The 12,036-nt window shown below is 37.0% G+C and overlaps 1 protein-coding gene across 1 annotated transcript in view; it reads right to left on the bottom strand.

Moving 5' to 3' along the window:
* The window catches only part of MOCOS (molybdenum cofactor sulfurase), a 219,082-nt gene that overhangs the window by 53,209 nt on the left and 153,837 nt on the right, over positions 1-12,036 (bottom strand). The gene's annotated exons all lie outside the window — the stretch shown is intronic.

Here is a 12,036-nt window from a genome sequence, read left to right as displayed (position 1 = left end):
ATGGAAATGTAAAAAAAGGATGGCTTTTCAGAATGGTGTAGCTGGGAGGTAACTAGCACAAAATTGGTAGTTTTGGGTTCCTTTAAATGAATATACAATTTGCAAAAGTTTCTTTCTTCATACAAAAGCTTGGAAATACTGTTGCACCGAGGACTTATCTACAATTAATTTATCGTAGAAACCTAAAGTTACACTGAAATGGATTCACACACGTTACAACATTGATAGTTCTAGCCTATACATATCACTAAGATGTTCTGGCACAATTAATTTGAAAAGCAAGTTTTGCTCCAGATCCGGCTCTGGAAACCATGGGAATGAGGCATCAATTCTAGCACACCACAGAAAGCAAATTGCTATGTCTAAGATAAAATAAAAATGAAAAAATTCTAAATGAAATTACAAAAAAAAAAGTGTTAGCCTACAAGGAATTTACTTGCAAACTGAAGAAATATTCTTCCAAACCTGCTCTTGCTCTTCTTTTTGCAGAACAAAAAGAAAGAGGATGTTGTGAACACCTCATTGACTACACCCATGCAATCTATTTGATCCAGAGAAGCTTTGCAGAGAAGTTTTTGCAGAACTTGGCCTGGAAGAATGGAAGAAGCATAAAGAGGAAATATGTTGTCTTTCCTTGCTTTTTTTGTTTGTTTGTTTGTTTGTTTGGGGGTTTTTTGTTTTGTTTTGTTTTACTTTTTTGCTACACTGAGGAGTTTGGAAAAGAGGACTGCAGAGATTTCCTGACAGATGGACATCTCTTCTACATCTCTGCTTTCTGAGAGGAGAGAGTGTCTCTGTTAGATGTCCCTATCAAAATAGCTTCTAATTCTTGTGTTCAGAACATATGCTATAGGATGACATGCCATAGCCACTGAAAACCTATGAATTTGCATCTTTATGGAAGTCAATTAGAAGATAACAATATGATCTCAAAGTATTGTAAGAAACACACACACCTGAAGGCTAACAACATGTTTAAACCCATCAAATCTCCATTGGAGACAGCTGGAATTCTGGCTGAAAATCTAAAGTGGTTTCTATTCCACATACTATGCGTTGCACTATGGTGGGCCTATATCATGTGGGGAAAAAAAAAAAAAGGGAAAGAATAATTTCCTCAAAAGCCTCTTGAAGTAGAATGGTATTTTTCTGCCTGGGTTTTAGATCAGAGTATTTTCTGTAATATTGAGTATCTTATTTGAGGTATACGAGCATTTCTGTAACTAAAGGTATGTCTGGCATTTTATTTCGCTTTCTTTTTTTAAACTGTGTAACTATGAATCTCATGCTTCTGTGTGTACCATTTTTATATCTGAGTATCTGGAAACTTATGCAGTCTGATATAACCACCCTCGGACACAAATCCTGTAATCTGCTTGTTGACTTTTACACCTTTACCTGTACAAAGGTTGTGTCATTTATAAATGTATATAAAGGAAAAAGAAAAAAAAAGATATCTTTCTCCTGACACAGAAGAATTACAGCAACTTCTTTTATTTCACTTTTGTTCAAGTTTCTATGTTATGTGCTATCTCCTTTAGATAAGCTAGGAGAGCAGACAGTAAAAGCATAGAAACAGATCAGACGTAAGGCAAAGTACATTTTTTAGTGCTAAAGAATAATAAAGAGGAATAAGATATTTAATGAGATACTAACACACACAAAGCACTTTCAAGGAATGTTGCCAGAAGCTAATCAGTACAATTTCTAGATGTTAGCCACAGTAAACTTGGCAAGCATCTCTAGAACATTTTGGTCTGAAAGACGATTTGTATTTTCAGAGTCTTTGAGAATAAAAGATTGCCTACTCAGAGATGTCCTAATCATTGTTTGGTAGAAGTTAAGAGTCTTGAAATAGTGGAGGGGGCGAGAGGAAAAAAAGTTATTTCTCAGCATTTGCCAGAAAGTAGCTCCCTTAAGAGAAGTGACTGCCTTGTCAGCTTCTGAGATGGCTGTAATCTCCTGATTCAGAGCTTTTCCAAATTGGCAGGAACCTTTTAATGGAAGATTAAACTACTGCCCTTGTGTCTTGTTGAAGAAATCTCTTATTCAGAAATTTCAGTCTCTCATTCACAGCAATCATCCTGCTATCATTTCTATATTGTCTTCAGCCATTCTCTTTCAAAGTTGCTTAATCACATTTCCTTGTTCATTAGTGAGAAGCTGATGAGCCTCTTAATTATTTATTCTGACAAATCCAAATGCAATAGCCTGCAGTTGCTTTACTGCCCCATGATTGGAGAGAGGAAGCTGTGTTGCCAGGTCCCATATTTTTAAGTAACAGAATAGGTTGTGATTAGGCCTGATGTCACAGAAAACTCCATGAAACATGCTGGCAATCTGAAGTTTGTTCTGACAGAAAAACTGCTATATTCAGAAAATAGTTGTGATTTATTTTTATTTTGCTAAACAAAATGATCTGTACTATATACTGCATAAATCCAGTGCTTACCTCATCTCTCTCTCCCTACTAGGGAAAAGAATATGAGGGGTGAAAATGAAAAACAAAACAAATCTTTGGTCTCTAATACGATCTAAGGACTTGCATTATTGCATCTAGTCTCATATTTGCGGTCACAAAAATAAAACTCATTTCTTGACTGAGCCTGTCTAAGATAAAGGAGAAGGTAATCTTCTATATTATGGTTGAATTGGTATTTATTACCTTATTGCATTCCTGCATTTTATCTTCTCTCTATACAGAACTCTATTTTTATGACAAGTTCCTTAACTCTGATTACCTGGAGACTCTTCCCTAGCTGCCTGTTTGGGAATAAAAGAAGTAGCACACCTTAAGCCTTTTGGAAGACTTACAGCTTGGAAAAACCATCAGTAATTCATCTTGAGTGTTAGGAAGGACTCAAGTGCCCTGACTCCCTCTTGATTTATGGATTTTATTGCTTATCACTGCATTGTTTCTAGTTGCTCCTAAAAATGATTTTAAAATGAAGAACAATTTATATGCTCTGTAATTGGGATCAGAATGAATCTGATGTAGTCTAAATTACACCAGTTGAAGTCTATCTAATACCATTCATCGTATTTATGTGTGTAGGAACACATTCAGCACAAAGGATATTCTCATTAATTGCTTACTTCTTCCTGTGGTAGAAATGTAAGGACTTCCCTGTCAAAAGGGAAACACTTGCATTTCTGTGGACTAATATGCCTCTTATTACTTTGTCCCCATGTGTGTGTTTTGACTTTACATTAAGCTAGACATGATAATTTAATTAATTCTTCTTCCCAATAGCACCTCATTTTTCATGCTACTTGTTGCCACAATGAATGCCATATATTTTTGCAGTGGCAAAGTTATCGAGCAGGAGAGATTGACAAAGAAAGCTTGTACTTTTGTGTACAAATTTCCTTGGCAAAGTACTCCAGTAAACCTGTGGAGATGTGAAGCCTCATATGACTGATGCATGTTTGTACACTACATCCTGACAGATTAGAACAATCTCAGACCCACCATTCCATCTTATACTTACATTTGGGTACTGTTACAGAAACTAATATTATTTCAGTATGGAAAATTCAGAGTGCTAGTGCACTGGATAACCCACAGATAAATTTACAATGTCAGCCCTTCCATAGGAATTGCATGTGTGCATGTGCCTGTACATAGAGGTTGTGGGATAGTTCAGGTATCTGGAAGAGGAGGGTAAATTATCTCACATTTACAAGAGGGTTCAAACTGTGTGCGTTCAAACTATGCACACTAGAGTACTGTAAATCCACTGCTTGGCTTGCCTGGCGAAAACTTCTTGTATTTGTGTTACCTCTGTATTATTATGTGCTTGTTATATGCAAAATGCAGTAATTTTTTTTTCCCAATGGAATTTTATGTAATCAGAGAAATATGGGCTACATAGGTGTCCAATAAATATTCTGTATAGAATGCTTTTGAGTCACTATAGACCTGTTTTTTTGCATTACATAAATGGCAAACACGTAATGGCATACAATCTCCTCTCTGGAACAACCAGGATTTCAGAAGCTCAAATGTTCAAATGTTAGTTCTTCCTGAAAGAACTGTAGACAGATAGGCATATGTCAACATCTATAAAAGATTTTGAATAAAGAGATTAAGATAAAGCAGAGACTGAAATTGAGCCTCTAGAATAAAATCTCTGATGCTTAAGGTTTTCAGGCTGTACCAGAAACCTCTGTGATCTGCACTCAAATACATTTCTTATCTCTCTTATTTTGAGAAATTAAATACTGGAGATAAGGAAGAAGAGAACCATAAATCATATATACAGTTATTTTTCTAACTTGCTATGAAAAAAACCACAGAAATTGAGGTTTAAAATAACAAATTTTCTGTTACTCCAGGAAATCCAAACTCACGTACATCTTCGGATAAGAATGTGGTTCATTATTCTTTAGCATTATCTAACAGATAGCAATGAGGCAGAGAAATGATGAGCTGAAATCTCAGCAAACCAATCAGCAGGAAGTGAAACCAAGATGTAGCTACCTTCTAATAAATCCCAAACAAGACAGATCACCATGTGGGACCTGTGAGTCAATGTGCTAATGAAACCATGGAACCTGTAAATCCTGTCAGACATTTGGAGTCCTTCCTTCACTTCCTCCAAGCAGCATACATTAAGATTCATTTCTGAGCTTTTTTTGGTGTTCTTTTATGCATAGAAATGAATGTCTCTGACTGAGGTCTGTCACCTAGTTACTGTTATTCTCCCAAAGAACATCTCATGGGGATGACCTTGGTAATGGTAGCTTCATATATCTCCTTTGCAAATTTGAGTGCTTTGGGTTAAAACCATATTAAACAATGTATTCCAACCACTGCTATTTTTTAGCAATCCTGCTTCAAACAAAACACTGCAAACACAAAAATGAAATATTCATATGATGATCCAACCCCCTGCCCCCAAAGTGCAACCCTGAAACGTTATGAATACAATACTAGAAAAGCAAATAATGAGAAGAAAATATAATCAACTTAATAAGGAACCTTGATCATTCATCCTCTGGTAGGGCTCCTATATTCATCAATAAAAATATTAAATACATGTGTTCCTGGTGGGTTTTTATCCCTAAATTATGAGAACAGCTGTCCTAAGTCAGACCAAATCCGGCTACTGCCTGTCTCTCAGAGTGAGGAGTAGCAGATGCGTAGAGGAAAAAGATATGCAAAAATTATGTAACTTATAAGTAGCTACAATTGATAGTTTAAAGATAAATAAACAGAATATAAGTCAAAAATATATGAAAATGAGCTTACAGGTTGGCTAACAGCAACTAAAAATTACTTTTAAATACAGACCTAAGGATATAAAAGCCTGTCATTGAACTTATGCATTAAAATTAATACATTAACGCTTCCTTGGAGTCAACAGAAAGGAGCTCTTCTAATTTAATACCATTCCAATATTGGTCATAACCGTTAGCAAATATAGTTCATTAAAGCTCAGCATAAAACACTGCAGCTAACTTATCAGCAAATTCATAAAACCATCCATCATCCGCACTCACAGACAATGCATGAAGCATGGACAGATTGCAAACCCCTTATTCACACTGATTCACATGAACAGCCCAATCAACTTGATCTATAAAACACATGTAATAAAATTTGATTTGGGGAACACAAAGTGGGGTGGACCATGACCCGTTCTACAGCTGATGTGACTGCATTTGTGAGCAAGAAGGGAAAAATCTGTGTCCCCAGATGTCATTTGTACTTCCAAAAAAATACCTTGCCATGCACAGATTAGAGCAAGCTTCTTTCTGAAGTTAAGATATAACAAAAGCAAAAATTTCAGTTATGAAACTATGGGTTTTTTTTTTTGTTGAAAAGTACATAGTTTTGTTTGGAAGTACATAATTAATTTGCAGCAGTCCATCTCACAAGCTCAGTGTCCAGGTTGAAACCTCAGATGGACTCTTGCAACTTAATTATGTACTTTCTGTGTGTCCACAGCAGAGCGCCATGTTACACTCTCAACACTACTAAATCCATGTAGAATTCAATGGGTAATAGGGGGACCTTTTACTGTCTCAACACTAATTCTTTGCATAATATCTTAAATCCTTTTATTCCCCTCCTTCTCCCACACCATCTCAATAGTTTAAGACTGTGGGAAGCAATTGCTTAATCCTCTATTCAGAATGTTATACCAAAACTAAACATGAAACACATATTCGGTGTTTATCTTAATGAACAGAAGGCTCTTTGATGCCCCATCTCCCGCTTCTTTAAAGCAGCTAATTCCAGCTCTGTTTTCACACAGTAAGGGAAGTTAGAAGTCTTTGTTCTGAATAAAATGAGCAGCACATTCTGAAAGAAGCAGATCCTAATTTTCAAACATCGTAATGAGGAATACTTTGCCTTTTTTTTTTTTTAATTTCTTGGGAGTAGTATAAGAGAGGGAAAGTTATACATGCCAGCTGGCTGACTCATTTTCAGTATAAATATTTTAATTACAGGTACAACTCAATTTCAGTTAACTGCTTGTTAGACTGAAAACTATCTAATAATTCAAGGAAGTCCCAAGTAAGATACATTTAATTTACTGTTTGCTATTGTTACGAGATTTCTTTTTTTTGAGCAGGGGGAGGGTGTGTGTATGTCTGTCCTTTTTTTCCCTTCCATAAGCCCAAGCCATACTCTCAGCAGATGAAATAATTTCAGGATGACTTTTCAAACCATAAAACCAGCAACATAAAAGATGAATGGGGAGGCTTTCTTAAAAAGGAAGAGTGTTTTGCACACCTCATGGAAGCAACATTCAAACTGCATCTCTAGAGCACTGGATGACATGAGCCCACAGAGGTTTCTGTGAGAACAACAGAATCTTCGCATTTATGAGATACTCACATTTTATCTCTAAAGGCTTTATCTCCCAAGGTTCTTCTCAGTCCAGCAGAACAACTTCTGCTTATGGTTCTGTCATCTTAAGGACTAAATGCAAGAGAAGCTTGTACTATAAAAGCACACGAATTCTCCCGGTAGCTGTTAGAAACCTGAATGTAACATACAGGCCTGTTTTCTGCTTTACTATAAAAGTGGCTCTGTCTTTTGTTTAATGGCCTACTATGCACAATTCCTTGAAGTCGGCATGTGAAAGCTTTACTACTGCTTGTTTCCTGGTATTTTCAACTCTCGACAGTTAGACTGCTAATATGAGGCTAATATGACTGCTAATAAAACTCTTTCTTTGCCTCAAAGCTACAGTCATAGGGATTTAGAAAATGTAAGATGGGGTAGTAAGTCTTATTTTTTCAAGTCAATAAGACTAATTCAGCATGACTTTGCATGAACACTATTTATTTACTTACTTACTTGTTTGAGTCAGCAACAACTTTCTAATCACTTTAACATAGTAGGAGGGAAACCCTTCTCATCTTGTGCTCAGCCAGACACCATGATACTATCATCAGGTTTGCAGTTAAGTACAATTCTTTCCTCATATAACTTTTCTATAAGACCCAGTCACCAATACTACTTGACGGTCTCATGACTTTGAAATGGCTCTGCAGTTTTGTGGGTTGTTTCATTTTGGTTTTGTTTTCCCCTGAGGGGAGCTGCAGACCAATGGAGACAAACAACTTGCACCAAAAATAAGCTGAATATAAAGATAAATCCAAATGTGTTTTTCTTAGGGGGAAATCTCTCTGTCAGCATCAAGAGAACCCTTTAAAATATTCTGAAAACCCAGCCAGCTCCCTTCTTTTTTTCTCCCTAAGACGACAGATCCCAATCTAAAGCCTTCCTAGGATATAAATCATTTTTGTTTCAAAGCTCACCATGCCTGCATTAGGTGAAGAAGAAAAGGTCATTGTGTGCTCAAACCTCACACTTCAGTACCCACTGGTTTGACTGTACCTTCTTACAGGTTTTACATTAGCAATACTTTTAGCATAACATTTCTGGAATCTGTCAGTGAAACACTTTGGTGCCAAAAGCAGCAAATCGATTTGCATTCCAGGTTTTCCCTACCTGATAATATTGGTTGGACACCTTCCCTCTTTTTCTCTAACAATCTCTGAACCAGGGCTGTGGCTGTCAGGATTTGAGGTAGTGGGGATGCTCTATGTCTGCTCTTGTGCAGCCTTTGTATCCCACTCTTTCTAAGGGTCCACAGAAATTGCCCACCACAGCAATACAGGAAATACCACAAGTTCATTTAATTAAACCAAGAAACAACATACAGAAAAAGAAAAGTTTCCGGACAATAAATTCTAAGGCATGATGTTGACTAGTGATGGAACAAGAAAAAAATACACTCAAATTTTCCATTCTGTATCTGTAACATTCAGAAATATTGAAAGTTGGTAAAATAAACTCTAGCCATTATTATTAACAGAACAATATTTTCCTTAGTGAAATTTTGGATTTATTTTTTGTTAGGCTGAAAGGATACATTGCCATTTGTTTTGCATTCTCAGACTAAGTCTCTGCTGGATAATGTTATTATAATAACAGCTGCCATGGAGGGAACAAGCAGTATCATTTGTGAAACAGAGGTAACAAAGCAGCTACAATGAATCTGAAAAAATGCTTTGAAATTTCCTTGATTTGATGCCTTAATCATAAGGAAGCATGCAGTCAATATTGAAAAGCGCTCAGGATTCTTGGACCTCATCCTAAACTGAATTATAGCAGGACTTGTCCCAAGCTTTTTAAACAGGCAAATGTTCTAATAAATATCTACATTAACACCACAAGAGAAACCTTTATCTAAACATTTTGGGAACCCCTGAATTCTTTAATTGTTTTCCTGCTATTTTTATTGATCTTCCCTCAAGGTCACAGCATTAACTCTGCTTTACATCACTCACTGTTCTTGTGAGGACCAAAGGGTAACCCGCTGGCATACTTTCCTTCATGTGGCCATTTTTTCTGCCTGGATGTGGCAGGCTCAGATCTCTTGAAGTTCATTGGCGAGGTTTGTGAGATAGTGAGATGTGTGAACACACATAACATTTCACAGATAGCGAAAGGAAAAACTGAGAGCAAAGAATGGCTACTTCACCACAATGCCGCATGCTCTCGACACACAGAGTTCACTCAGTAAGAGTGAGACGTCAGTACTTCTTAAAGCACAGCCATTGCTATGGCACACTCAGCAATAACCTCTGCAAGACAGTGTTTTTATAAGCAGAATGTCCTGCAGTGTTGGCTGGCATAAATTAACTTTTGACAGGTTGTCATTACATTGCTCATTCGTATGAGCTTCTGAAATCCACTGCACCTAAAATATTGTGTACTCTCCAAGTCATGGGGGTGATGAATAATAAGATAGTGTGGTGGATAAAGACTGAACATCTGTAATTTTGTAAGCACAGGATAGGTATTTTAATCAATTGCAGCTTGCAGATCTACTAAAAAGAAGACTGGAAGAGAAAGCTAAGGTAGAAAATATGAATATTATAAAGTAATTTATTCTAGTTTTTACTTCCTTCTAGAGACTGTAGGTAGTGTGCTTCAGAAAGAATTAACCACTTCTGGTATTATATCAGCTTCAATAAGTTATACCACCATAAATCAGTCAGAATCTGTGCTTCAGATTCAGTTCAGGAGTGCTGAAGTATTTCAAGACATGAGCAATTCTTATGTCACTTGCTGTTTCATGCTGTAAATCAAGATCTACAGTAAACTAAAGAACTGCCTCTGAAGACAGACTTAGACAAGGTTAAAAGAAAACACTGATCCAAGCAAAGCATTGGTGAAGGATGAATGCCACCAACTCAGAGGGAGCCACTGCTAGGGAAGAGAAGCACGGCAGCGTGCAGTTAGGAAGCACTGGCCTGTTCCCACAGCAATCCCTTATATCTGAGTTCTGCAGAAGTGAGAGAAAAAGAGTAGGAGCTGCTGCTGTTGTGTCAAGCGATGGACTTTGCAGTTAATGTGTAAACACAAAGACTAAAAATGGCTTAGACCCCCCATTTTCCTCATTGTTTCCATTTCAGATATTTTTAACAATTGCAAGGCTTTATAGAAAGTAAGGTCCAATTTAAGGCACTGTTCACAAACTTCCTTTTTCAAGTGAGGAAAAGAAGGCAAGATGGCAGAGGTTCCCTTTCCACCAAGTAGGGATGAAGCTACAACACACGAGGATACTCCTCATGAGTCTTGGGGCCCAGATTCACTTTTCTCTTCCCTTGAGGGGCTTCAGACTCTAGTTTGTTACTGGACATAACAATAAAACAATAAATTTTACTTCTCTGGTTTCTTTGGAGATCTCCGTTCTCGCAATGCTTTTTCTTACATCGTGACACAATATTATTAAAGTGGTAGTATTGGCTACTGTTATTCAGACTGTTCTATGAGATCCATATTTTAAGATGTTATAGAACACTACAAGGGCTAACGAAGAGAAAAAAAAATGAAAAATACAGCTCTTTTGTGTTTTCTGATTATTTAGTATTATCTGCAATACACTTCTTTCTTTGATGCAGCATATTTGCTGAAGACAACTAGAATGCAGAAGCAGGCCACTTGTATTATTTGATAAATGGAAATAGTCAGTATATATTGTGGGCTTTAAGAAGGAACAAAGAAATTTAAGGAAATACATAAACAGATAACCCTTGTTACTTTTTTTTTCATTCTTGCCCCACCAATGAAAAGCCTGGTCTTGCTACTATAAATGGGGCCTCTGGTGGTCTTACATCTCTAGGAGATGATCCTGCAGGAACTACATCACCCTACCATGGTACTTCGTGAGAGATAGAAGACATCTAATTCAAAACAACAGCTAACTTCAGACCATTTAGGACTGCAGTGATTAATCAAACTGTTCAAACATTTGACTGCAAACCCAAGAGGAAAACTTCGATAATTAAGAACTGTGAATTTAAATGCATGGCAATGCATTTAAAGGCTGCACGTATCAAACATTCATGTCGGTGCATTTCATGCAAAACTAGTATATTCATTTACCTCCCTGAAGCTCTTCTGCATACAGCAGGATATGGAGGAAAACAGTATGTAAAGGATCAGCCTTGTTTCATTTTATGAGAACAATAACAGTATCACAATATTTTGTGGGTTCCCACTCACAAAATCTTTTACTGGTACTAAGTGGCATTTTTCCAAGGAATTCCTCAATAATTTTTAAGAGTTCAAGAACATCTTCAGTGTTTATTTTAACAGTTTGAACTTACTGAGCAGTTTTCAACAGGGAGATTTTACTAAATCAGTGAGACCTAAAGTCAACTGCTAGCCCATCAACCTTGGTGTGTCATTCTATTATAGGGTGTCCTAAAGTGATCAGATGAAGTTAGCCTGGATGGTGACGTGGCATTTCTACCCTTTTCCCTTTCATTATAATTCCCATTATGACTCTTACCAAAGAGCTTCCTCAAATGAGAAGACATCAGTACAACTATGAAGAGAGATCGGAAAGATGCAGTATAAGCTGGCATTTTGTGGCCATGGAAGGCAGTCAGCTTGAACTCCCCAGGAGACACAGAGCACTACTGACAGCTACAGAGCAAGTCCTTTTTCAGCAGCCTGCTGAAACTTCAGTGGTCTGGAATTGGTCTGGGAGTTTTTTTACGATGGTCAGCAATTTTGCTTTTTCTTGTCTTCTTTCCTAAAGACCATGCTCTAGAGGATGAGGAGGCTTAACATGCAATATACCTCTTGCTCCCTATTCTTTGTAACAGTATTGTGTTCTATCCTTTATTTATCTATTTTTTTAACACTTCCTAGCTATTCTAATACATCCTGCATTTCAGTATTCACAAAAGGTTTGCCTTCATGGACAGCCAAACAAAGTGTGAGAAATGATAGAAAACCTACATTTTGCTCTCAAGAGAGACCCTCTAGAGTCCCAGAGAGTTCTGCTCTCTGACATGCCAACTTGAGATGGATGTTTCACAGGAATAAGATGCCCCTTGTAAAGCTGGAGAGCAAATAGATAAATAAATAGATAAGTAAGTAAGTGTTGGCTCAAACACTTCTTTCCTTTTATGTCTCTGAATATTCAAGAAATAAATGAATATCCTCAAGCTACAATAAATCACATGACTTTTCTAGGTAGGATCAGTAGAGGT

This window comes from Numenius arquata, chromosome 4, assembly GCF_964106895.1.
Source record: "Numenius arquata chromosome 4, bNumArq3.hap1.1, whole genome shotgun sequence".
In the NCBI taxonomy this organism is placed as follows: domain Eukaryota; kingdom Metazoa; phylum Chordata; class Aves; order Charadriiformes; family Scolopacidae; genus Numenius; species Numenius arquata.
This window is presented reverse-complemented; position numbering and strand designations above follow the sequence as displayed.